This window comes from Aquarana catesbeiana, linkage group LG01 (genome assembly GCF_042186555.1).
Source record: "Aquarana catesbeiana isolate 2022-GZ linkage group LG01, ASM4218655v1, whole genome shotgun sequence".
NCBI classification, from domain to species: Eukaryota; Metazoa; Chordata; class Amphibia; order Anura; family Ranidae; genus Aquarana; species Aquarana catesbeiana.
Window position 1 is genome coordinate 312,117,644 of NC_133324.1, and position 23,082 is coordinate 312,140,725.

Consider the following 23,082-nt stretch of genomic DNA (forward strand, 5'->3'; position numbering starts at 1 on the left):
AAATCCCCCAAAAAAACATTCACATTTTTGGTTGTAACTTCAAAATGTGGAAAATTCCAAGGGGTATGAATACTTTTTCAAGGCACTGTACTTTTCAAAATAAGGAATGCGATAATAAAGCTGGATGAAAGGTTTAGTGTGATATAACACTTATGGTAGTTAAATATTACATTTTATTATAGCATTCTATACATCAGTCCAAAAAAGAGGGATGACTGAGAAGTAAAAAGGGATGGAGGGATTTGGTCCCAGAAGAGGGACAGTCAGGCATCATATTTACCCTCACTTTAGTTCCTGGCAACACTGGTGATTAAGACAATTAGGGATCGTTTACACAGGCTGCAGCCCTTATGCCTCTCTGAAAAGCCAAAAGATCTCTTTTCAGAAGGTGATAGAGCAGTGGCTGCCAGGCATTTAGGAGGTGATACTGCCACCTTCTGAATGCTCTCCTTATTTGCCAAATACGTCAGGCGTATCATTTTTGTTATGTTTTAGATGGGTTGAGGGATGGTAAAATTGTGGTTCAACTGCCTGTTTTTACTATGCGTCAGCTACCCATGTGAACAAGGTCCGAAGCAGGCCATAAATTAGTCTTTTTTTTTTTTTCGTTCCTGTTAAGCTTTTGTATTCTTCCCTGCCATCAGAATACATTGGCTGGCTCTAGCCAGCAATGTTGATAGAACAGGAAAAACCTGATAGGCTGGTTGTACAGAAGTCAGTCGATAGATCGAATTCTATACAACCAGTCTGCCCATACATGGATCGAAATATGGCCGTTTCAGAAGGGATCCAGAGAGAGTGGATCTAGCAGGGACACAGACAGCAATATAAACTCAATAGTAGCTCTAACCTCTCACCACTAGGGATGAGCCCGCGGTTCGAATCGAACTTAAGTTCGACTTGAACATCGGGTGTTCATTTGTTCTAAAATGAACCGAACATATGGGGCATTCGCGGGAAATTTGAGCACTGCAGAACGCCCTATAATGCACTGCGAGATCGCAGTACATTGCTGTATGTTGTTTGGCCAAAGCATGCACCTGACCTGCATGCTTTGGCCAATCGCAGCGCGCTCTGCTGAGAGAGCCATAATTGGTTATAATACACAGTGATATATATATATATATATATATATATATATATATATATATATATATATATATATATATATTCTGCATTCAGTGTAGCCTATACTGTTTCTAATACACTTCAGGCAGTGTATTTATATATATATATATATATATATATACAGTCTAGTCTTCAAGTGTAGTGAACTACACTTCAGTTATAAGCAGTTATAAGCAGTTCAGCTTTAATAAGCAGTTCGTTTTTTTATTCAGCATAGTTGTAGTGAACAAGTCTCTTTTGCTGATAAGCTGATCATCTGGACCACACACCCACTATAGACTCCCTGCTGTCTCTTCCATATGGAATGTATCAAAGTGTCAGAACTAAAGAGTTTTAAACAACCACAAATTAGCTTAAAATCTGTTTTAAATGTTTAGTGATAAATCAAGCAGCATTACTGTAACCACACACACACACACACACACACACACACACACACGACACAGGAGTAGTAAAGATAAGCAGTTGATCTGCATTTTTTCCACCCTCTGACCATCTACCTGCAAGCAGACATGGCATTCTCTCAGGTTTGTTTACATTACCCCGATCGCAATGCTTTACTTTGTGGTACAACATTTTTAAGTCAATAGGACTTACACTTGGCACATAGTTGTGGTACGGTAATGTAAAATCCCCGTTGGAATAGAAAAAATAATCAGGCATTCAGGAGGCAGCAGTTTCACTTTCTGAATGCCTGCAAACTAACATTCAGCTGCCTCTAAAAAGTGATCCGCCATGGTCTGTTTTTTCAGAGGAGCAGTAAAGTGTGTGTGAAAGAAGCCTTACTCCAATGTAACCCAACACTACCCAATAATTGCAAGAAATTATCTAATTAAATTAGTTGTAAACCCTTTACAATCTCTTTTGCCTACAGGTAAGCCTATAATAAAGCTTACCTGCAAGTACCGTGAATTTCTCCTAAACTTGCACAGTTTAGGAGATATTCACTGTATACGCATGTGCCAAAGACACTGGCACATGCGCACTGAAGAAATGGCTCATTCGTGCCGTTTCTTCAGCTCCTGTGAATGTGCAGGAGTGACATCATCGCGGCATCAGCCAATCACAGCGCCGGAGTCAGCGAACCCAGAAGTAACGTTCCAGAGACACATCGCCGTCACAGCGGTGTACGAGGACCGCTGCAACAGCTTCGTTCTAAGGTAAGTATTTCATAATGAGCTAGTATGGGATGCATACTAGCTCATTATGCCTTTGTCTTGCAGGTTGTTTTTTTTTTAAATTATTTCTACCATGGTTTACAACCACTTTAAAAGTGTTACATCATATTTTTAAGCAGCATATGGTCACCATAAAGGAAGGGTCTGACTTCTATCACCAGAACCTGTAGGAAAACATCCTTTGCCACACAAAGCAAAACCCCTCCACTAGATTTACTGTATTTGTTTTACACACACACCATATACTGGGCCCAACCTGGGTTAGAATAATTTGACTATATGTAAATAAGCTTATAGTAGAAGACTGTATTCCTACTGAAAATAGAAAAAAACTTCTATGTCTGATCACGGAAAAGCTTCCCCTTTACTCATGCAGCCTATAAGCTTACACTGCCCCATCTGGCTCTGACTCCTGCTGTTTGTTATCCATCTGGTGAGAGAAAGATGAACCCACTTGTGAGTTTCTTATTAGAAATCATTTTATTTTACATGAATTAAGCTGTATTTTGTAAGCATATTGTAGTGAGAATCTTGGCGCCAACTATTACATCCAGGGCATCTGTCAGCCTGTTATTTATTTGTGCAGGCTGCAGGGCAAGGCTATATACCATCAATAGTGGCTCCTGGGCACTGAAATACATTGACTTCTTGGAAAAATGCATCTGTGTGCATCAGCATTTATTACAATTCCTATTGTGGGTTTAATACATACAAAGGTAAGGTACACATCTAAAACACATAAATATTCTCCCACTCTCTACCATTTTTTTTGTAATTCTTGTAATTGAAACACCCCTGTCAAACTTTATAGTCAGGGAAGTGACACTACTATTCACTATTTCAGCTTTGCAGCCTTCTGTGTCACCTACAGTGCAAACGAATGGCAACCATCTCAACCTATAACTGTCCTTTGCAGCAAGGAGCACATGAAAGGGCAACGCATGTCATAAAACAACAAACAAAAAATCCCAGCTCACTTACCAGCCAGCCTGCAACAAACCGAATTGACCCTGTCTAGCAGTTCACGTTAAAACCAAGGGGTTTAGTTTGCACACATTTGCAAATACATGCGTAAGCTGCAGCAGGCACGTCATGGCACCCCAGTGTACTGCAGTCCTAAGGCTCAGTTCATTGACTTGTGGATGACATGTAAAATTCAATGTTTCCTATATGAGAGCTGTCTTAACTGATACTACACAAATCTGTCTGACTTTAGAAAAGGTTCCTGCACTACTACCCAACCTAGTCTGAATTTGATATGACTTTAATACCACAGAGTGTAAAAAGTCTCATCAAAGTCATATAAAAGTTGGACTCCAAAGTTGCACTGAAAGGGCTAGTGTGAACCGAGCTTAATGCCGCATACACACAACCGATTCAGCCGTCGTAATAAACTCCGGCGGTTTCTCCGACGGAATTCCATTCAAGCGGTCTTGTCAACCCAAAGTCCGACCGTCTAGAACGCGGTGACGTACAACACTTACGACGGGACTAGAAAAAGGAAGTTCAATAGCCAATAGCTTCCGTCTCATACTTGCTTCAGAGCATGCTTTTTTGGTCCATCGTACCAGCATACAGACGATCGGTTTTCCCAATAGGAATTGGGTACGTCGGAAAGATTTAGAACATGTTCCATTTCGAGGTCCGTCAGATTTTCAAAAAAAAAAAGTCCGATGAGGCCTACACACGATCGGTATATACAATGAAAAGCTTCCGTCTGACTTTTTCTGTCGGACATTCTGCTCGTGTACGCAGCATTACTCTATAATTTTGAGAGTCTCCTGAGCTGGAGCACATTCATAATAATGGATAAATTAACAGATACCTTCGCTGCCATTGTACTATTGCTGGGTGTCCAGTGCATCCCTACACCTTTAAGGAGGGGTGGGCTCCCTGCAGGCATATTTGCATTTAATCTGTCCATTATTATATATATACATGTGCAGAAACTCTCAAAATTATAGAGTTGCAATACAATACACTGCAGTACACTGGGGTGCCATGATGTGGCCATTGCAGCTTACGCATATATTTGCAAATGTGTACAAACTAAACCCCTTGGGTTTAACGTGAACTGTTAGACAGGGGCAATTCGGTTTGTTGCAGGCTGGCTGATAAGTGAGCTGGGAACTGTTGTTTGTTATTTTTTGACACACGTCACCCTTCCATGTACTTCTTGCTGCAAAGGCAATGTAATAGGTTGGGGTGGTTGCCATTTGTTTGTACTGTTGGTCAATCAGTGAGGGGATGCACTGAATACTTTCACTACCATTGTACTATTGCTGGGTGTCCAATGTGTCCCTATGCCTTAAAGGAGGGATGGGCTCCTTCCAGGCATACCTGCCCTTAATTTATGCATTTATTATACATGTGCTCCAGCTCAGGAGACTCTCAGAATTATAGAGTTAGGGCTGCAGTACACTGGGGTAACGTGATGTGGCCACTGCAGCTTACGCATGTATTTGCAAAATGTGTGCAAACTAAACCCCTTGGTTTTAATGTGAACTATTAGACAGGGTCAATTAGGTGTGTTGCAGGCTGGCCGGTTAAGTGAGCTAGGAATTTTGGTATGTTGTATCATGTGAGAGTTTCTTTTATCTCTTGGAGACTTCAGTGGTGATGACTACATAAAAATAGATAAATCCAGAAATAAATGGGGTTGTCTATAAGGAGTGTAGCACTAACTCTCGGTGGAGCTGCTGGTTTAAAGCGGGCTGTTAACTTCACTCTCGATACCTCTGTTTCACCGGCACCGGGTCTAAGGGTCCCGTTGAGTTTACCTCTGGACGATGTAATCACCAAACACTTCAGTATATTTTCCAATGCTTTAATGAACAAGTAATAACGGAAGTAGCAGGAAAGAGGAAAGAGGCAGAAGGAAAGTTTCAGGGAAGCTCAAATACCTTTCCTTAGTATTTTCTAGAACATTCTTTGGAATTAGACACTTGTAGTTGAATGCACTCCTCTTGTGGGATTCAATCTTTGCCCGCCTGGATAGGCCTCTCTCACTTGCCTAGCAGCCAATACGTAGCACGAATAAAAGTCTCTGCCACAGACTTGTTTGGAATGAAACCCATACGATCCTCTGCCACAGGATGTATTGGTTTGCGATGAATGTCAGACACAGTACTTGAACCTTTAAGCCAACCCGGCAGTACTATGCAATAAGACTACTTCAGGATACGTCCTCCAACTGAGTCACCAGGCCCCTCTCCAGACCAGCACTCTGCATGATCCTTCCATGACGGGTCCTCCCCTGGGATCTTCACTCAGGATACACAGCTCAGGACCATTCCTCTGCTGCTGTGGTAGGCCTCATACAGGCTTCTGGGCCCACCCACACGCCGCAGCGACGAGGGCCTCCGGCACGGAGGACCACGAGGTGGTACTCCTAACGCATACCTGTCGGCCAGGAGGGCCAGCAAGTGGCTGAAAACGAACCTCCGAATATGGCGTCTGTCCCACAAATACCCTCTCCCAGAATGCAACTCGGAGGACCACCTCCACCTCGTCCGGGACAGAGGAGCACTCATACACTTCAACACGTTGCCTTTCCAACACCAGCCCATGGTGACAACGACACCCATCGGCACAGTGTGGAACTACACGCAACCCAGCCAAGCTGGAACAGAGGCAAATCTAACTTCACCTAGCAAGTAACCCACAAAATTTACCTATCAGTAATAGATTGAAAATCTACCAGCGCTGCAGGAGAAACAGTTCATCTGCATATAGTTCTCTCCTCCTAAACTCTGTTTTCAGAAAGTCAAGTGCATTGCCTTTGCCTACCACAATCTATCAACTGCTTAAGGGTAGTATACAAAATGTCTAAATTAGGAGTGGTTGCTTTGCTGTTCATCTGCTCAAGCGTATGGAGAGAAGGACAGAAGTTTTTGCTGCCTGCTAAGGGCACAATAGGCACATGTTTAGTGGATAGTACTTTATTTCTCTAGGATACACAGAAATTACACCTCACACATACTAGGAACACTCCATGCAGAGATCTTGGAAGTTCTAGACCTCTAATGAGTAGTTTTTGCAGTACAAGGTTTACTTGGGTGCTCCATCCAAAACTAATGTTACAAGTTTCAGTGGAGCTGTGTTTTAGGCAATTTCTCAAACACATATGTCATGAAACTAGATATTATAGGATGACAACCATTTTTAAAACATGTTTAGAAAACATTTGAAAAAAAAAACAAAAAACAAGATTTTGAGTTTCCAGACCTTAACTAAAAATGTGTTTTTTTTTTTTTATTGCTGAGCTCCTTCTAAACATGGCAGTTGCCTGGCAGATTCTCCGGCTTTATGTCTTTCTGATTCCCTGGCCAGCAAAATGAATGCAGTCAGTAAAAAAAGAGAATGACATTAGAACTTTGCATTTTTGTTTGTTCATTGACTCAGAAGGTATTGATGACGTTAGATCACCATAGCAGCCAAGAAACTAGAATTTTCATTTGTATAAACCAGTCATTGCAGCCTTTATATTTCTCTAAGGACGAATACTATTAAAATTTGTACCATCCAGGATTTTAACAGTAACATTTGTACGCGTGAGGCTGCCGTGTCCTTGTATGTTCTGTGACAATGTGCCGCTGCTTGTTATTGATGCTTAACAGCTGCTTAGCAGCATACAGACCAAGACAGTCAAGCTGTACTACTGCAATAAAACAAAAACATCACTGTAATCAGCCTTGTGCTGCTCTTGATTACCCATAGTATGCATGTAAAACACTAACATAAATGCCAACATAGGTATATTTTAAAGCAATTGAATAAATGGAGCAACTGATCCAGATTACAACGATCTCACTCTTCTAGCACTGCCAGTGACCATGCTAGTTCACAAAAGATATGCATAGTCTATAGTTACACTTGTTGAACCAAGGTATACCGTATTGGTATTGTTGTCAGATGCTGAAGCAAAGGGCTGCTTTCTTCTGGTAATGTCTCTAAAGACCACAGCACATTTATCATGTTACACATGCATTGGGGAGGTTTATTAAAACTGGAATGCGCAAAATCTTGTGCAGCTCTGCATAGAAACCAATCGGCTTCCAGGTTTTATTGTCAAAGTTTAATTAAACAAGCTGAAGTTAGAAGTTGATTGGCTACCATGCACAGCTGCACCAGATTCTGAGTGCTCCAGTTTTAGTAAATCTCCCCCCATTGTCTGTTTGTTTTCATTTAATAAATTTGTCCCTGCCTCACTCCATAGCTAGAGGATGCTCTATGTAGTTAGTCCCACCCTTCTACTTCATGCTTTAGAGCCCTTGCACACTGGGGCGGTTTGCAGGCGCTATTGCGCTAATAATAGCGCCTGCAAACCGCCCCGAAAGTGCCGCTGCTTTCATTCCAGTGTGAAAGCCCCGAGGGCTTGCACACTGGAGCGATGCGCTGGCAGGACAGTAAAAAAAGTCCTGCCAGCAGCATCTTCGGAGCGGTGAAGGAGCGGTGTGTATACCGCTCCCTTACCGCTCCTGCCCATTGAAATCAATGGGACGGCGCGGCTATACCGCCAGCAAAGCGCCTCTGCAGAGGCGCTTTGCGGTGGTATTTAACCCTTTCTCGGCCTCTAGCGGGGGGTAAAACCGCCCCGCTAGCGGCCCCCCGCCCCAGTGTGCAAGGGCTCTTAGCCTCCGTTCACCACATGTACTGTATTCTGCTGGAACTGCAAAGGTCTGCACAAATTTATGAATTAAAGCTTTCTATGATCTGCAAGAGATTGTAGAGAGATTGTAAATTAAAGCTCTCTCGCCACAACCGGATCAGTTATAGAGATCACACTTTCAGTGCTTGGAGCAGAGCAATGCTACAATCCAATCATGGCGTTTTTAGTAAAATCTGTATTTTAATTTGCCATTCCACATACACCTAAGGAACATATTAATTTAAACCGCCAAAATAATATGTATCCAAGTGTCCATACATGGAAAGCTCTTGTCACAAGATACACATACCTCCCAAATTTCTGAGATTACTTTTTAGCACAAAGTATGTAGGCAAAGGAGATGGTCATGCCCTCAGCTATGCAGGCCATGAAGAATTAATGGTTGATTAAAACTTTCACCACCGCCTTTCAATATAGCATAGTTTAACTGTTAATAAGTACCTTTCATATACTGGTCCATACAATAGACCAAACGAGGGACAACTGGGGGAGATTGAGGAACAGAGGAATTTGATCCCAAATAAAGTACAGTTCCTCCAAATGAGGGACACTTGGAAACTATGGATATGTACGATTGCCTAACAATCATGACATGCAAACAAAAATGCGTATCCAGTCAGAAATCTTGTGAGCTGATGACTTTCTGTGCTGTCTGCCTTTGGACTTTTATCGGTTAGTATTGCTCCCTGCTATCTCTGTGTACTACAAAACACTTCTCCCTGTTATGTAGAAGAGATTGTATTCCTAATACACTCCCTATGGAGACAATGCTGCTCAGTAGTTGTCATCCTAGGACAAGAAGTGCTAGGATGATTACCAGGTTAAATTAAGGGGAAAAAAGTGTGAAAAGCCACCACCACCTAAGGACAGGTTTACATATGTTTTAACAACTTTAACCCAGGTAAGTCTATTGTGCACGGAGTTGGGTTTTACTTATCTGTTTTTGAACAATCAGAACTCCATTGTACAGTCAACTTTCAATACAGGAATTGTATTATGCAGTTGATCAAAGAAAAAAAAAATAATTTCTGCTGCATACGGAGTCCCTGAGCTTGATATCTGGCGCCAACACCATTTATCCAATGTTTTGCACTCCTTACCTAAACCCAACACTTCTTAAGAAAATTGCTGCCCTTTCAGGTGGTTTGTCAGGCCACTGGTGCCATGAGACATTCCCTCATTTAGTCCTATCAATTACTTATAACCTAAAAGGAAATAAGACCTACAGCTCACATTCATGGAAGATCAGAAGGATAGAATATTGTTTGCCTACAAAGCCTCTGGAATAAATATCAAGAGCTCTCATACAAGATCATGACCAGATGTTACAGGATCCAATCAATCCTCACCAAACTCTAACCAGCACCTGGAAACAGTCAACTCCCCCAACATTGCAACAATGGTATTCCAGGGTGAATGTTATTCAGACCATGGAGGACCTTACTGCGGCCCTCAGAGACAGGACTACAGAGCAAACCAAAAGTTGGTACTACTGGGAAGAATTCAAATACTCGTCCAAATATCAACAAATGATGTAGGAGCCTAGAATATTTCTTAGCCCCCCTCTTCACTATACCCCTTCCTCTCGGGCACATACACATGTGAGTATTTATCAGAGTGTGTCTTGGTCTGTCTGAATTCCCCCCCATCACCACCACCCCTATACACACACTTTTTTTCCAGCTATGGCTACTCAGATTGGAGCCTCCCCACCCTTCTCCTTTTTCCTTCTCCAAGGTCCCATCCTCCCCACTCCATGCTGCTGGGGTTCTCCCCAAGTCCTTACTTCTATAACATGAGTAGTTCCACTGAATATTATACACCAGCGCTCTTAGCTGTTTCTCATTATTTCCCTGGCCATTGCACTATGTACGATTGAATTCTGTAACTTTGGCTTACCCTATGGCCTTTTGACACATTGTTTGTAGTTGTGTTGGTTTGTATATACCTGTATACTCTGTGGCTTATGCCTGTTTTTTCTTGGTCTGGCGAAACTCTCTTTTAAATAAAGAATGTTAAAAAAAGAATAAAACACAGGGATATTTCGAAAGACAAACATATTTACAAATACCCAAAGCCTGGAAATTCAGGGAACAGCTGTGCTTTGGAGGTTTATAAGGGAGTAAAAGCACACCTGTCACTGAATGGAAAAGCACATGCTCGGGAAATCCACACTGTGGGCCTAATTTAAGGACTCACATTTCAGTGAGAGTTAACTGTGTTCATGTTTTCTCACTAGCAGATAGTGTTCTATAGGGTCATGTATGTCATTGGTGAACAGGACTATATTTTATGAATCATGTTTTGGATGGAGCTTAATGTAATAACGTGAAAATTATTTCATGAATTTCCAGCTTGATCTTTTTATTAAAAAAAACATCAAATAGAATTATGTTGTTTGATGTTATTGAGCATATAATAACTGCAAAATATACATTTTCTAGATTTCTAGATAAATGAAAAATGAATCTATGGCTCACTTCACTGATTTCAGCTAGATTTTTCATATTCCGCATGACCCGCATGTTTAATTAAACATCTAACACAGGGCCAGTAAAAGGGTGAACTTAATAGACACATACAACTATATTGTATAACTCTAGTTCTGTGTCCATCACGTTCAACTTCACACAGTTCCTTCAGCAAACCTGTCAAGCAAATATATATCTTTCCCTCAAGCTTTGCCATTCCCCATGCTACATATGATCCTTCTACCATGCCACATAAGCCAGCTCATTTACCGGAGATGTATGACCACACAGGAGTAGGTAGGTTAGTTTACACTCTGGTGTTTTTACCCATATCTTTAGCTTCCCAGTCTCCATGAGCAGATCACAATTCTGCTTTAATGATAGTCTACTCTTGGGAAGTTCACAAAGTCTCCTGTGATTCCTCAATACCTGGAAGAAAAGAACACAAGGGCTTTCTCCCATGGGCAGCTTTTACCATAGCTGTTTTTTATGTTGTAGATGTTTTAAAGGACAACTGTACTTTGGTACACTTGTCCTTTTTTAAAGCAGCACACCTGGTAAAATACCTTCCATCCTGTTCCAACAATATTTACTGTGCAGTCCAGCTTGGCACCACACATACTTTCCACAGGAAAAGTCCCCGTCAGGTCCTTGTCTTCCTGTGCATGCACACCGTGGCCTATTAGTTAGCCATTTTCTGCTGGACTGCTAGATGCTTTTGTAAATATGGCTATCCTATAAGCAGCACAGGGGCTACACAGGGGATTTCTCTGGCATAGTAAGGAATGTAAGTCATTTACCAGTGGCCTACACTTAGGAGGTTGAGGCCATAATTAAAGTGGTTGTACACCCTGTACAACCACTTTTACCTACAGGTAAGCCTATATTAAGGCTTACCTGTAGGTGCTTGAAATATCTCCTAAACCTCCACGGTTTAGGAGGTATTTACAAAAAAGCCGAGCGTCGATGACTATGGCGCATGCGCACTTTAGAAAGGGCACATCATGCCCTTTCTAATAGGGGACATGCGGTGACTGGCGGCTCCTACATGTTCTTATTGCTGTCTTCCCGTCGCAGTGACTACAGCTTACAAGGACAGGACAAGTACGGAAAACTATACCCAAGAAGGTCACAGACAAAGATCTGACAGTTTATGATTCTTCCCTTCTCTATAAAAAATAACAGAAATAAGGCATACACTTGAAGCTTATATAGTAGCTCTACTGCAACAATCCTAATTGGCTCATTTTGAAAAACAGGATAAGGCATCCCTATTGCCCAATACTGATGACACGGTAAGCAAGACATCCACCCCTGTATATTCCTGTAAAACTCACATTAACCAAACTGCAAAAACAGTGTTGCTTTATAACAGGCAGCTGTAGTGTCAATAGGCCAGTCTAAGCCTAGAGACTACTAACAAAACAAAGTTGCCAGCAAATACCTGCCTGAGCACCAATCAATGAATCAAGCAAAATGTGTTGCAGAATTGATTGACTGCATTAAGCCATCTTCAGATTGTGCTACGTAAGCATCCCTTGAAGAATCGTGTATCCCTGTACTGCCTCTTTGTTATCTTCAACTATTCCCAGAAAATCGATCAATGTGAAAGTGATGTGGTGGAGGACAGCAAGCAAATGAAAAACAACTCAACACTAAATATATTAACTTCAGTTTTAGTTCTGGCTTAGGATGTAATTGCTTATAATCAAGTCACTATTTCACTGGAGAAAGCTAATGTCTGACTACAGTGGCTTGTGAAAAAAGACAATTGCGTGGGTTTTTGTTCATTAAATAAATAGACAGAACTACCTATACCGTAGTTTTAGGATATAGACATATATTCATATCTTTCATGAGATTTAAATCCAATGTGTTGTTTTTTGGTATCCAGTCTAGGCAGCTGGACTGATTTGAGAGGTTTAACTATTTGTTGCCAATCACTTTCTCAGCAGCACAGTAACAGAGATAAGTTGCCTGCCAACAAGTGGTTAAACCTCTCTGTATAGCCCTAGCCTTTATGTGCCCATAGACATCAGATGAAAATCTCAACCCAAACTTGTTTTGTGCAGATCAGATGTGCCCTGGCGCAAAGTTTGTTTACAGATCCTTTTAGCCACTGTGCCCTATATAAGAACCCATGCGACTTAGTTACATAGTTGGTAGAGAGATATGTCCATTCAGTTCAACCTGAGTATGTGTGTGTTTGTCACTACTATTTGTCATATGCCTGTACAGTGGGGGGTTACTAAAATTGGTGCATACAGAATCTGGTGCACTTGTACATAGTAACCAATCAGCTTCTAACTTCAGATTGTTCAATTAAGCTTTAAGAATAAAACCTAGAAGCTGTTGTTACTATGCACAGCTGCACCAGATATTGTGTACACCAGTTTTAGTAAATCTCCCCCATTGTGCTTGCTGAGAAACACATCCAGTAGGTTTTTTTTATTTATCTACTGTATAATCCCTGCTGACAACACTGACTGTGGAAGGGAGTTCCACATCCTTATTACTAGGGTTGCACCGATACCAATACTAGTATTGGTATCGGTCCTGATACCGGGCATTTGCACGAGTACTTGTATTCCTGCAAATGCTCCGATGCTTGACCCGATACTTGGGCAGCCTCCTGGATGATCGGTGTGGTGGTGGGGGGCAGTTACAAGCACCGATCTCCCTGTATAGCTTTTCTGACAGACCCTTCTCCTCCTCTCCATCCCACAGCTATCATAGAGATTGGTGCTTGTAACTGCCCACACTGCCGCACCAATCCCCCCCGGCTGTCCCCCTCTGTGCTCCCCGGGTCCTCCTCTGCGTCCCCCTCTGTGCTCCCCTTGGTCCTGATCTGTTTCGTCCTCCGGGCCCCACTCTGTGTCCTCCTCCGGGTCCCCTGCATCCTCCCCGGCTCTCCGTGTCCTCCTCCAGTCCCCGCCTGCCCTGGATCTTTCAGGATGGAGAGTGGAGGAAGGAGCCGGTAAATCTGTCATTTACCAGCTCCTTCCTTTTCCGAATGCACAGAGTCTGTGATCACTGACTCTGTCCATTCATAACTGAAAAATTCGTAACCTGTGCTTACGATGGTTCAGTTTATAAATGGAGAGGAGCCTCTGTCTCCTGCCCATTCATCTTCAGTGCAGCTGGGGCTGCAGAAAAAGGCACAGGGGAATCTGTGTCCTCAGTCCCTTTCCTCAAAGGGGAGATATCAGGGGTCTAAATCTAGACCCCTGATATCTCACCAAAGCCCCCCCCCCCCCCCCCCCCCCGGCTTGTAATAAAATTGTAATAAATATTTGAATGTTAAATTGTAAATTATTTTTAAAAAATTAAAAAACACTGACAGCGTCCACTTCCCCCCCCCCTCAAAAAAAAAAGAAAGCATTGTAAAAAAAAAATGACAAAAAAAATATAAAAAATTAAAAAATAATAATAAAAAATAAATTGTAAAAAATTAAATTATGAAAAAATAAAAATAAAAAAACTACTGACACATGTGCCACTGTCACACGACATTAAAGAAAAGTATCGGTATCAGCGAATACTTGAAAAAAAGTTGTACTTGGCCTTAAAAAAGTGGTATTGGTGCAGCCCTACTTATTGCTTACTGTAAAGAAAACTTATGCAGTTTATAATTGAACCGCTTCTCATCCAACTTCATTGATTGGCCATGTGTCTTTTAAAGTGATCTGAGACTGAATAGTTTTGTTTTCGCTATGGTAGGATCACCATTTATATATTTGTATATTGCAGTCATATCCCCTATTAAGTGTATATTCTCCAGAGAGAATAAGTTTATTGTATCTAGTCGTTCCTCGTAACTGAGGTCCTTCAGCCCCCTTGTCAACTTTGTTGCCCTTCTCTGGGCTCTCTCCAAATCCAGCACATCCTTACTGAGGAGCAGTAGTTTTATCTTGAATTAAGTGTGCCATCTTCTGTATGTGATTTTAAACGTAGAGTTATTTCATTTTTATTTTTTTCAGTAGCAAAAGATTGCTGCTCCAATCTCTCAAATCCGTATCAAGATACCCACCCTAATGGAACTCACAGGTGCTGGCTCTGCACAAGCTTGAGGAAAGAAAAAGATCCTGGACGGCCGCACACCTTCATCTGTATTGATATGAAGAAATAAAATCCAAATGCAGTCACCTCATGTACAGGGAGGAACAGGAAAGGTAGCTAACATGTTTCACGCCCCATCATGGCGCTTATTCATAGCTGTGAATAAGCGCCATGCTGGGGCATGAAACATGTTAGCTACCTTTCCTGTTCCTCCCTGCCTTCTATGGTGTGTGGCCATCCAGGATCTTTTTCTTTCCTTATTTTTTTCAGTGTTTCTTTTATATTTATTGTCTGTACATCAGCATATGCATTGCGGGACTGTATGCATTATATGTACTATGTGCACTGTTGGAGCCTGATCTCACTTCCAACCTATGATATAGGAGCTTAGGACAATATGTCCCCACAGGAAGTAGCATCGTACATTGGAGCCGTGTTACCACGGCTTCTGGTGTGTTAGGCTGTGAGACATGTAGCGGCTCTGAGTAATTCCATAGTAAGGCGCGCAATCAGAGTGGGGCTGGACTCTGAATAACATCAGAGCGGGTATATGAAATCACAGCGAGGCTTGGCTATTGTGATGGACCATATGGGGTAGGAAGGGGCAATGAGGCTCAGACAGATACAAGGACTATATACAAGCGATGACAGAGGAAGATGCCCACACCCCGGAAGAAGTCCCTGTGGTGATGAAACCAGTCGGGCTGAGGTGTAATTTCCTGTCATCGCGTTTGGATGCGAGCACATGACTGTTACTGTGCCCTATAGCAATACACGCTGATTTTATCCTGCTGGCATGTAAGTTCTTTACTTTTAATAAAGCCCAATTGTAAAGATTTTACACTATTTGGCATCTTATCTTTCTGTTGGGGTATGCCATCTGGTACCATGGTGTGAGACAAGAGGATTGTAGATTTACCCATTGGCTATTTGGAGTGATCTCCTTCGTCTTCTGTATGCTGGATATCGAATGGTAATGGAGTATTTGAGATACATGCGTTTTCTTTGACCCCCCCCCCCCTTAATAGGTAGTCAACGCTCTCTGGTAAGAGCACATCCATTGATTGGTGGTGGTATTCACAAGGTGGAGGACTTTGTTGGTGACTGCAATGTTCAAGAGACCTGTACACTTTTATATTGTTAAAGTGTCACGCTAGTGACTCACTGCACTTATATAATTTTTTACTTTATTCAAGCGCAACACAATTTTTGCATATATTTATATTTTGTGATAATATCTCACGTTATTTGTGCAGCTGTTCAATTGATGATTCTATATCACGAGCGCAGTTTATTATTATATTTTCAGCAATAAATATTTGAAAGTTCTAACCATTAAAGTGGTTCTAAAGGTTCAAGGTTTTTTCCCTTAATGCATTCTAGAGGATCTAAGGATCAGGGTTGCTCTGTGCGAAACCATTAAACAGAAAAAAATCCTTTAGAATCACTTTCATTCCCAATACTATTTAAAGTGAATAAAGGTTTTGCCTATATGTGGAACCCTCTAGTGTGCTACTAGTGTTACAGTGCCTTAAAAAAGTATTCATACCCCTTGAATATTTCCACATTTTGATCATTGCAACCAAAAATGTAAATGTATTTTATTGGGATTTTATGTGTTAGATCAACACAAAGTGGCACATAATTGTGAAGTGGAAGGAAAATGATAAATGGTTTTCAATTTTTACAAATAAATATCTGAAAAATGTGGCATGCATTTGTATTCAGCCCCCTTTACTCTGATACTCCTAACTAAAATATAGTGGAACCAATTGCCCTCAGAAATCACCTAATTAGTAAAGAAGTCCACCTGTGTGTAATTGAATCTCAGCATAAATACAGCTGTTCTGTGAAGCCCTCAGAGGTTTGTTAAAGAACCTTAGTGAACAAAGAGCTTCATGAAGGCCAAGGAACACACCAGACAGGTCAGGGATAAAGTTGTGGAGAAGTTTAAAGCAGGGTTAGGTTATAAAGAAATATCCCAAGCTTTGAACATCTCACAGAACACGGTTCAATTCATCATCCAAAAATGGAAAGAGTATGGCACAACTGCAAACCTACCAAGACATGGCCGTCCTCCTAAACTGACAGGCCAGGCAAGGAGAGCATTAATCAGAGAAGCAGCCAAGAGGCCCATGATAACTATGGAGGAGCTGCAGAGATCCACAGCTTAGGTGAGAGAATCTGTCCACATGACAACTATTAGTCATGCACTCCACAAATCTGGCCTTTATGGAAGAGTGTCAAGAAGAAAGCCATTGTTGAACAAAAGCCATAAGGAGTCCTGTTTGCAGTTTGTAAGAAGCCATGTGGGGGATACCGTAAACATGTGGAAGAAGGTGCTCTGGTCAGATGAGACCAAAATTTTAATTTTTTGCCTTAAAGCAAAATGATATGTGCGGCGGAAAACTAACACTGCACATCACACTGAACACCCCATCCCCACTGTGAAACATGGTGCTGGCAGCATCATGTTGTGGGATGTTTTCCTTCAGCAGGGACAGGTAAGCTGGTCAGAGTTGAAGGGAAGATGGATGGAGCCAAATACAGGGCAATCTTAGAGGAAAACCTGTTAGAGTCTGCAAAAGACTTGAGACTGGGGCGAAGGTTCACCTTCCAGCAGGACAATGACCCTAAACATACAACCAGAGCTACAATGGAATGGTTTAGATTAACGCATATTCATGTGTTAGAATGGCCAAGTCAAAGTCCAGACCTAAATTCAATTGAGAATCTGTGGCAAGACTTGAAAATTGCTGTTCGCAGACGCTCTCCATCCAATCTGACAGAGCTTGAGCTATTTTGCAAAGAAGAATGGGCACAAATGTCACTTTCTAGATGTGCAAAGCTGGTAGAGACATCACCAAAAAGACTTGTAGCTGTAATTGCAGCGAAAGGTGGTTCTACAAAGTATTGACAAAGTATTGACACAAAGAATTGTGTGGTAGCACACAGTATGGACTGTACATATTAGGTGCACTGGGATATCATTCAAAATGAATGGCACCCCAATGCACTAAAGCAATGCATCTGTGTTGCAGTGGGATGCAGAACTCGCTCATGCACAAGGGTGGGCTGCATTTCCAGAATTGGGTCAGGTGTGTTTTCTTGTGAGCTGAACAGATAGGACCTCTTAATCAGGCATGCCTGAGAAAGAAGTTCTGCATGGCCTTGAAACAGTGCACCTGCACTTATTGTGATGTGATTACTTTAAATAAATGTTTAGACTTTTGATCCATGGTGTACGGGCGACATTTGTTCTTATTTATGCTGATAACAGTCAACCCACTGCCAGTTGCTACAGCACCCAATTTTTCCTGGTCTCATCCAGGAAAGTGTGTGATGGAAATATATTGAGGAATGCATATACGATAACGCAAACTAACATCTGTACATTAACTTACCACACTGATGTGAACCCAGCCTTAATGTTTCCAACACATTGCATGTGTTATGTTAGCCAAAGATGAAATCAGTTAAAATCTACAATGGAACTAATACATAGTATGTAGATTATAGCAATGTTAAACCCAAAACCAAAAATGTATTATAGTGCATCTTGCCAATCATTAGAAGTGGTGGCTGCAATAATTTAGATTTTTGTAGGTTTTTTCTCTTTGTTTTTACGTGGAGATCTGGCTAGTAACAAACCTTCTGTATTAGAGTGCCCCCACTCTTAATGAAAGAACACAGACACACCCTTGGAAAGCAGCATGTCCAATGAGAGAGCAGTGTTAGATGGACTAGCAATGGGCGGAACTTTCACTGCTATGCCCATTGTGTGTTGGCAGGGGGGTTTGCTTTTACTGCTATGCCCATTGTGTGTTGGCAGGGGGGTTTGCTTTTACTGCTATGTCGAGTGGGGGGGCTAACTTTCACTGCCATGCCCTGTAGAGGGGTTAATGTTCACTGCCATTACCAATGGGTCTTACCGTTTACTTCTCTGACCACTAGTGCAGGAAGGAGAGATGGGGGTTACCTTTTACTGCCATGACAGCCAATGCGGGGGGGGGGGGGGGGGTAATTTTTACTACCATGACCACCAATGCAGGAAGAGGGTATAGGAGAATTAACTTTCTCTGCAATGACCAATAATAGATGGAGGGTTAATTTCACTTCCACTAATGACTGATGTGTGTGTGGGGGGTCAGGTTTATTAGTACTGACACCAATGTTACGGGTTATTATTGCATCCACTGACTTCAATGTTGGAGATTATTATTGCGTCCACTGACACCAATGTTGGGGGTTATTACTGGGCCCACTCACAACAATGTTAGGGGTTATCATTGCATCCACTCACACTGATTCTGGGGGTTATTATTCCATCCACTGACACTGATGTGGGTGTTGTTATTCCGTCCACTGACACTGACGTTGGGTGTTGTTATTCCGTCCACTGATGCTGGGGGTTATTATTGCGTCCACTGACATCAATGCTGGGGGAATTTATTTAATCCACTAACACTGATGTTGGGAGCTATTATTGCATCCACTGACACCCATGCTGGGGGTTATTACTGCATCCACTGACACTGATGCTGGATGTTATTATTACTTCCACTGATACCAATGTTGGGAGTTATTATTGCGACCGAGACACTGATGCTGGGGGCTATTCTTGCGTCCATTGATGCCAATGTTGGAGGTTATTATTGCATCCACTGACACCAGTGTTGTGGGTTATTATTGCACCCACTGACACTGATGCTGGGGGTCTTTGTTGTGCCCACTGATGCCAATGTTAGGGGGTTATTATTGCGTCCACTGACACCAATGGTCAGGGGGTTATTATTGCATTCACTGACACCAATGTTGCAGATTATTATTGTGTACACTGACACCAATGTAGAGGTTATTATTGCATACACTAGCATCAATGTTGGGGGTTATTGTACTTCAGCTTCTTCCATGAGCATTGCAATATACTACAAAATTCAGCAGGACCAAAATTTTAGGGCTTTGAGGTGTGAGAATGCGCTGCTAATGTGCGGCCCTCTAGAGGTGTCCTCTATCATTTTTAAGTTGACCACTACTGCAGGACAGCTGCAGGACAGCTGCAGGACAGCTTCTTCTGGTGAAAAACAACAGACTTACTGGCAGGATCACCAGGTGAAAATAAGGGAAAAAAGCCTAAAAAAGAAAACGAATGCAACTGCCATCAAGAGTTGGTTAGCTGCAATATAATAAATATTTGCTTTTGGGTTTAATACCCCTTTAAAAATTACATTTACACCTATACATTTTAGTGCAAGCATTGTTAAAAAAATGCTGTTGCTGCATCTTTGGTACAGTTTCCAGCATAACACATCTTGCATTGGAATCAATGGAACTGTACATAAAAATCATCTAAAAGGCACCACAATCACATCACATAGAATTGCAGAGGTGTGAATGTAACCTTAAATGTGCAGCCACTTAATACTCTCTGCAACAATTGGCTACAGGCAAACTTGGAACTGTTATAACTGCTGTGCCTTCTAATTCTCGGCTCTCTAAATATAGTGTCTGAAATATGTCTCAGTGCCGGAGCCTGACAAATAAATGCTGACAACATCAAGCAAATATCTATGATTTAAGCATAGCAATTAAACAAAAAGTGCAGCTAAAAAAAGTGCAGGAAGTGAAACAATACCAATATTACCAAGATCACCTTGGGAAAAAAAATATTTTCAAACAATTTATAAAAAAGATAATTGGAAGAACTTTTTTTTTTTTAACTGTGCGCTCTGTATTTCAGCTGATTGTTTTTTACACAAAACATTCAACAGGTATAAAATAATCATATTATCAATTAAGTATTCCCGCGCTGTTTTAAAGAGAAAAACTACAACTAAATAACTGCTGCAAAGCACTGAGAGGTCATACCATAACCACAATGAAAATTAACAATGAATAAAATAATAAAATAATCAGTAAATGGTCAGTTTAACCAGTACATACATAGTCATCAAACACCTAAAACTAAAAGCATTTCCTAAAGAAAAATAAGAAGATAAGAAAAAGAAAAACGAAAAATAAGAAAAAAATAAGAACTACCAAGACCTGCCACCAACAAGTGCCCCCTAGTCTTCAACCCCTGACAAACACATGCACCATGTAACAACTTGTCTCTTTGATATAAACCTTCCTTGTCTTAGGTCTTTTGACAAGCACGTTTTATTAATTTCCTTTTTTAAATGAGTCCAGTGTGGACAGGGAATGACAATGCATCCTGCAACATTCTCTCCTTGCCAGGGAAACCCACATTTAACTAATTAGAAAGTGTTGGATCCTTGCTGAAGCCTAGCTTCTTGTTGTAGGCCCTTCCACCAAGAAAAGGAAATTCTGGGGTTGCAGTTCCTCAGCTACGTTTTGGAGAAATGTTGTAATTGATCTTCCTAATATACAATGAAATTAGAGCAAGTTAGAAGATAAAATGACTCTACCTCTTTACAAATGTTGTAGTCTTGGCTCAGCAGCAGTTTATTATCCTCAAAAACAAGGATCCTAAAGGAGGGCAGCAGCTATAGGTCCTACAAAGCAGAAGGAGCAGGCAGTGGGAGAGTGACTAAGTTAGGATCTCTGGGACTCTTTACAGCTTGATCCTCCCCCTTTTCTTTCCAGATATCAGAAGTGTGATAGGGACAGCTGAGTGGACACAAGTCATTGCTATAAATATACCAACCAGCTTATGGTCTATGGGGGGAGGGAAAGAAGATATTTTGACAGGACTTGTTGCTGTAAGATAGGTTTAACAGATCCTGTTCTTTAGAACATTGTCAAAGGAAAACAAATATTATATGCAAATATTGCTCAGTGTGGATATTACTATTACTGTCCGCTAAACTGTGCATGACCAATGAGATTATACTTCTTGTATCAGAAAAACCATAATGACAGTCCCAGGGTTTATCATTTATGGCACCCATTAGCACTTGGATAGTAGTAACCTCAGACCATCCGCCCTAATTATAAGCCTCTCTACCTACATAATAGACTAAGACTAGATGTTTTCACATCTTCAGATATCATTTATTTTATTCTACTCATTAAGCTGGATTTATTAGTTTGAAGTTGTGCATTATTTGTAACAGCATGATGGTACATAAAGGATAAGTAATTTGTATTTGCTCTGCATGCTGCAGAATAACATAATAACATAGTGAAAAGTGATTATAACATAAAATTATTCAGAACTTTTTGTAATTTAGACATCAACCAAGAAACAGAAAGAGTTTTGCCATGCAGGCTTCTTTGTGAAAAGAAATGTGTCTTCTGAAAGAATTGTGTGATTAGAACAATTAGACCCCTTTCACACTGCAGCGTCGCTAAAACAGCGCTAAAGTGACGGCCGTTTTTGCTGTGCTTTAGCTGCGCTTTTCGGGTGCAGCTAATAGGGTGGATTTTTTTATGGTCACGTGATAAGCGTGACCATAAAAAATTATCATGGTCACGTGATAAGCGTGGAAGCACTGCCCATTAATTTGAATGGGCAGGAGCGTTTTGGGAGCACTATTTATAGCGCTCCCAAGCCGCCCCAAAAATGCTGCTTGCAGGATTTTTCCTAACGTCCCGCGAGAGCACCGCCCGAGTGTGAAAGCACTCGTTGCAAAAAATAGGAGGCAGTTTTCAGGCGCTAAAACACCTGAAAACTGCCTCAGTGTGAAAGTACCCTTAAACCCCCCATTAAAGTGTAACTCCACTTTTGTGGGGGAAAAAAATAACAAATAAAAAAAAAAATAATATAGCGTATACATTTGAGATACAAGTTATATTGTAGTTGAATGTTGTTAAAAATGACCTTTCTTTTCAATCTGCAGCTCTGTAATTTTCCATAGATGCAACATGGTTACCTGGAGGTGTTCTGCACGTAGAATGTGTACAGAACACCCCCCCAGAAACATCATTTCCTGCTTGTGTGATTGGCTTACTGATTTTCCCAGAAGTCTGCACAAAGATACAGATATCAGACATAGTCTGCAACAAAAATGTCATTTTCGTTGAGATACCCCCAATAGAAAATCACATCTAAAGGGATCCAGCCCCGGCAGTTTTCCTCATAAGAGCCCTGCAGGTGCAGCAGTTTATAGTTATGAAACCTCTCCAATTAGTTTGACTTTCTACACGGACACAGAGAAACACACAGGGATTTGTTCAGAATAGCAAAAGGTAGGAATCTGCAACAAATTTTGTTAAAATACTTGCAATGTACATTGAACACCCAGAGGGGAATGTTTTTTTTCTCAACAAAAGTGGAGTTACTCTTTAAGGCTATGATTGGATTATTACTGTAGTACAGTGGGTCGTTGGGAACAAGTTCATATGTGGACTTATTAAACATATTACTAATATCTCCTTGTATATCCCAGCATTAAAAATAGCTGGGATATAAGGTGTGTTAATTAAAGGTAATATACTGTAGGATAGAAATATTGTGGTTCTACTGCTGTCTTGTTTTTTTAAGGTGCATGCTTTTGGGGATGTAATCATAATCCGTGCTTTAACTCCTAAAGTTTCACTAACCTGGATAAGGGTATGCTTGTCCTAGTTCATTGACATACCAGGTAGTAAAGTAAGGATGAAAATGACAGCC

General features: G+C 41.2%; 1 protein-coding gene across 3 annotated transcripts in view; it reads right to left on the reverse strand.

The window, feature by feature from the left end:
* Positions 1–21,091, reverse strand: part of MYO18B (myosin XVIIIB) — an 885,307-nt gene extending 864,216 nt beyond the window's left edge. For all 3 annotated transcript variants that reach the window (XM_073629436.1, XM_073629428.1, XM_073629423.1), the window contains exon 1: positions 20,936–21,091. The gene's annotated coding sequence lies outside the window, so the exon portion shown is untranslated. The remainder of the gene's footprint in view (positions 1–20,935) is intronic.
* Positions 21,092–23,082: the final 1,991 nt, after the last annotated feature.